We start from the raw sequence: 4,700 nt of genomic DNA, 5'->3' as shown, positions 1-4,700 counted from the left end.
ACAAATCTAAGTCATTTAGCTTTGTAGCTCTGCACACATCCTTCTTCAAACACTGTGGTTTATGACACAGCCAGTTAAGTCTGGACTTCAAACCAGTTCAAATACAGTCATGCAGCATGTAGATGCAGAATGTAAATCATTTTCTCAAACATCTGCACAAGCACTGAGGAATAAACATCAATGATAATTCATCATGATTTATGCAAAGAAAAAAAAGAGAAGTTTAATGTTTCTGTTGTTTTATTGTTTGAAAGAGGAGAAACAATGTTTGTATATTTGAAGACTAAAATCAGCTGTGAAGAACATTTTCCTTTTTCTTCTTTTCAGAGGTTTTTGAAAAACAGATAAAATGAATCAGTGGCTGTATCAGTGTGTGGAGAGAATCTGTTCATGTGACTCAAACCAGTAAATGTCTGGTTTCAGCTAATTTAACCTTTGGGCTGATGAATGAACGACTACCTGCTGCATAATCAGACTCATCGCTACATTATTCACTGCACAAACAGCTGCACACTGGTTCACACCTGAGAGAATAACGTCTGTCACTGTTCAGATAGAAGAGCAAAGAAGAAGCAGGTGGTAGAAGAAAAACTGATGAGAGGAGGAAACGGAGGAGGGTGAGAAAAAGATGAATAATTACTGAACCTGCAACATCAACAGACGCCTGTCAGTGCCAAAGAAATGATTCTTATCAAGAAAGGCAGAGATTAAAGCAACTAGCCTCATCTTCATGTTCCAGATGCTCACACAGTTTTTGAAAAGTAAACCAGATGAAAATAAATCATTCATGATTTGACTCAAGATGAAGAAAACATATCTCTTTACCTGGATGCATGAAATAAAAGTAATAAATCAGTGAAGGTTCAGAATGGTTTCAGTAAAATATCACAGATCTTATTTAAAGCTCTGTTACTCTGTCACAGCAGACAGCAGGACAATGACAGTGAGAAGACTAAAGGAGACATGGAGCTTTGTCCTGGTTTGAAGGACAGAAGACGGAGGACAGTCTGTGTGTGGCTGCTCTGTCTGGGGAGACTGGTGGAGAAGAGACTGAGGTCCAAACTCTGACAGGACACAAGAGAGCAGCTCCAGCCCTCTGACAGAAGACAGGCTGGGAGGGAGGACAGCTGTCCAGCTGTGGATCAGCTACTGGACACTGACAGGACACACACCATCCCTCTGGCTGTTCCACAGAACAAACCCTGACTTCACATCAGGTGAGGACGTGTCCTTGGTTTAAGTATAAGCTTCATTTCTTCAGAAGCTGTTTCCAGTTATTGGAATTTTCAAATAAATAAAATCTCAGTTTGATCACAAACAAAACAGATTCTATAAATTCCCTTGACAGAAGTAAAAACCAATCTCATTTCTATTATCAGCTAATTAAATGTTAATTTTCTCCATCATGAAGGGTCATCAGCTCACCATCTGCTGGGCTACAGAGCTGATCAGCTCAGCAGACGTGTTGTGATCTAATAGGATCAGACAGGTGGAGACATGAAGGATGAAAACAGCTCTGCTCCAATGAAGGAAGCAGAACTAGAAACAGGCAGAGACACCTGCTGTACTGATTTCATCAACACTAACAGAGAAACACAGAGGTGGAGTGAAGTTTCATTCATGCATCTTAGTTTAATCTTTAAAGTTTATTCTGGACCATGGAAAATAAAAGCCCCAGAAAAAGCTAGTACTCCTGACATCAGGAATGAATTTTAAAATGACTCATGAGCTGATTTAAAAATCTCAAATGTTTTGATGTGCATTTAAAAATATAAAGTATGAGGGAAAACTGTTGAAAACTCACCACTTCAAGCTTCTCCTTCCTCCACCTGTTTCTCTCCATCCTTTCATCTGTCTCTATGTAGACTCACTCCTTCCTGTACTGTCTCGCTGCATCTCCTTCATTTCACCTTCAGCTTTACTTTTCATGTCAGTATCATCCACATACAGAGACTATAGAAGCAAATGGGTCATTTAGCAAAGACGAACACATCAAAGATAAAACACAAACTTTCTACATGCTCCTAAAGTCAGAAACACACTCAAACACCAAAATTCTCTTGTTGTTTCCATGCACACCCTCCTACAGACTGTCCACACTGCTGCTCTCTGTGTCTGTGAGATCACTCGTCACCACTTTGTTCCTCCAAATATAACAGTGATAATATTTGTGTCTGTGAAAGGACACATATACACACACTGTTACACATTCTCCACCTGCTTTGTGGTTGTGTGAGGAGTGTGTGAAGTGTGGAAGCGAACGTCACAACGACTGACTTCTCCTCTCTGCTTGGTTCCACTCAGCTGCCTGTCACTGACTACTGAAGCTGGAGCTTTTAACAGGCCACATTCACATTCGCATTCACATTCAAATTCGCAGGGGTCAGCACAGCAACACAGCTAGGTAAGTATGAGCTGCAGTTGTATATGTCAGCTTTTGCAGTCTGTCCACAAAGCCACTAGTCAATCTGTCTCTTGGGAAGGAAAGCAAAGGCCCACGTGGTACACTTTTCTTGTCTCAAAGATGCCAGCATTCCCACCAAAGCCTAAAAATAAAGTATACCAGTGAACTGACTTTTTACCAACTCAAAAGGCTCAGCCATACGGCAAAGCCGGCCAAAAATAGCTTCAACTCATTGCTGTTCCACACCAAAGCCTAGAAATAAAGCATACTAGAACATCTAGCACACATTTCTTCCACAAACAAGCAGCACAGTCGGACAGGAGAGCTCACACTTCATTTTGTCATGGAAAGGCCACGGCCACTTCCCCAATTCCAATGGGAACCCGGGGAATTGTCATGACTAAACACGCCACTCTGTAGCGTACGCCAGAGAGCTTCTGCAGAGCAACACTGTCGCTTTGTGGACAGACTGCAAAAGCTGACATATAACTCCAGATCAACAAAGCCACTTCACAAAATGGAGAGTCTTCAACAGGTTAGCACATGGGCATTCCTGACACATTGTTTTCTTCTACAGGCATGCATCAGGGGAGAGCGCGAACGCAGTCCCTCACTACCAGAATTTATGCAGTCGAGATTCCCACATTTGGGGAATTCGCAGGGGTCAGCACAGCCGGAGTGCAATGGCTGAGCCTCACCCTGGGTGAACTACCTTGTTGATCGTGGTATCTCCCCTGCCAGGTAAGTATGAGTTGCAGTTGGAAGAGAGCGGGTGGTGGTCACCAGGCACAGCACTCTGGCTGACGGTGCCTACAATGCATAATCCCACATTTCAGTGCATTGAGCATCAGCTCCCCTTTGTCTGTTACGTTTATGGCTGAAAAGACACAAACACTGCTGCAAATAGGCTGCGGCGTGCTGCAAACGCGCTTTGTTGGATCCACCCATCATGCACTGCTCTGCCAAAAACAAAGGAACACTGTGTGAAATGCCACTAGTCAAGCTGTCTCTTGGGAAAGAAAGCAAAGGCCCACGTGGTACACTTTTCAAAACATTTGACTAAATGAACTAAACACTGACATGAACTACTAACATGTATTGACTTACTGAAAACCTTGGAGCTGATCTGGACTTTCCTGTGGTTTCCTCTTGTCCTTGTAACAGCAGTAGCTCCTCCCTTCCTTGTCAATAATTGTGCAGAAATATCTGAGTGCTTCTTTCTTCCTAAATCATGAGCAAGTCCTGTCCAGTCCAACTGTTTCTGCTCCTGTTTGACTTCTGAACTTGTCTCTGGCTGTGTGTCCACTTACTGCAGCCTGTGACATCAGACTGTAGAATGTTGATACATCAAAGGCATCAAAGGACAAACACACACACACACCCACACACACATACTGGTACTTATATCTTATATTCATGTAGTCATCTGTGAATGTGTGTTTGATGAGTGCAAAGTGAAAATGCTGCATGAACCTTGTTTTTGTAAAAGCTTCTCTTGTTTCCTTTGCTTCTTACAACTGTATATTTTTCAAGCATCATCTGTCATATTGAAGAAATAAGTTCATTCAGTAGCGTTATTTCTTTTTTATTGTCATCACGTACAGTGGACTGGTAACCTCGCTCACAGCTGCTTCTTAGTTACACAGTTTACATTTCCTGATTTGAGAGGAATACACTGTGGAGGGTGTGTGGAGGAAAAACAAAGCAGTAGCTCCCTCAGAGAGGATCAATGAATGAGGCCAACTGATTGTTTGTATAATAACCATCTGTGGTTATACACCTGAGAGCAGAATGATAAATGAATGACATCTACTTTGCACCTATGTTGCTGGGACAAAGGAGGATGAAAGAATGATAAAGAATTATACCATGATCAGAATTATTTTCTTTCTGGTGAAGAATAGATTGAATATGGAGTCTCCATTGGACATAATAGCTGTTTATCAAAGGGCTGCTGGTGTCAATGTTATGTGTTGATTTTTCTAAACATTGGTTTAATAAGAATCTCTCTGCAATGTGAAACCAATTTTGTGGGAAGGCTGAGTTACCTTGAAGCATTTCACCACCTGACAGCAGCAAAGCTGGAGCCTTTTTTCATCTGTCTGATGATTTAACAAACTGATATTGAAGGGTCACTGCCCTCCAGAATGACCTTTGACCCCATTATAAACTACTAGAGGAGTCAAAGCATCTTCAGCAAGCAGCTGAACTCCTCTTCTTCTTTCTCCTCAGCAGTCCTGCCTCTCTTTCTTCCCTCTGAGCTCCTCAGGCTGCTGAGCTGTAGGACTCTTCAGAC

General features: G+C 42.2%; 1 non-coding gene across 1 annotated transcript; it reads right to left on the bottom strand.

Moving 5' to 3' along the window:
- Positions 1-2,989: 2,989 nt before the first annotated feature.
- LOC121196438 lies at positions 2,990-3,153 on the bottom strand. Its single transcript, XR_005895900.1, has one exon. It is a non-coding gene; the product is annotated as a U1 spliceosomal RNA (small nuclear RNA).
- Positions 3,154-4,700: the final 1,547 nt, after the last annotated feature.

The sequence above is a fragment of the Toxotes jaculatrix genome, chromosome 16 (genome assembly GCF_017976425.1).
Source record: "Toxotes jaculatrix isolate fToxJac2 chromosome 16, fToxJac2.pri, whole genome shotgun sequence".
NCBI lineage: Eukaryota > Metazoa > Chordata > Actinopteri > Toxotidae > Toxotes > Toxotes jaculatrix.
Note: the sequence above shows the minus strand (reverse complement) of the source record. Positions and strands in the feature narration are given on the sequence as shown.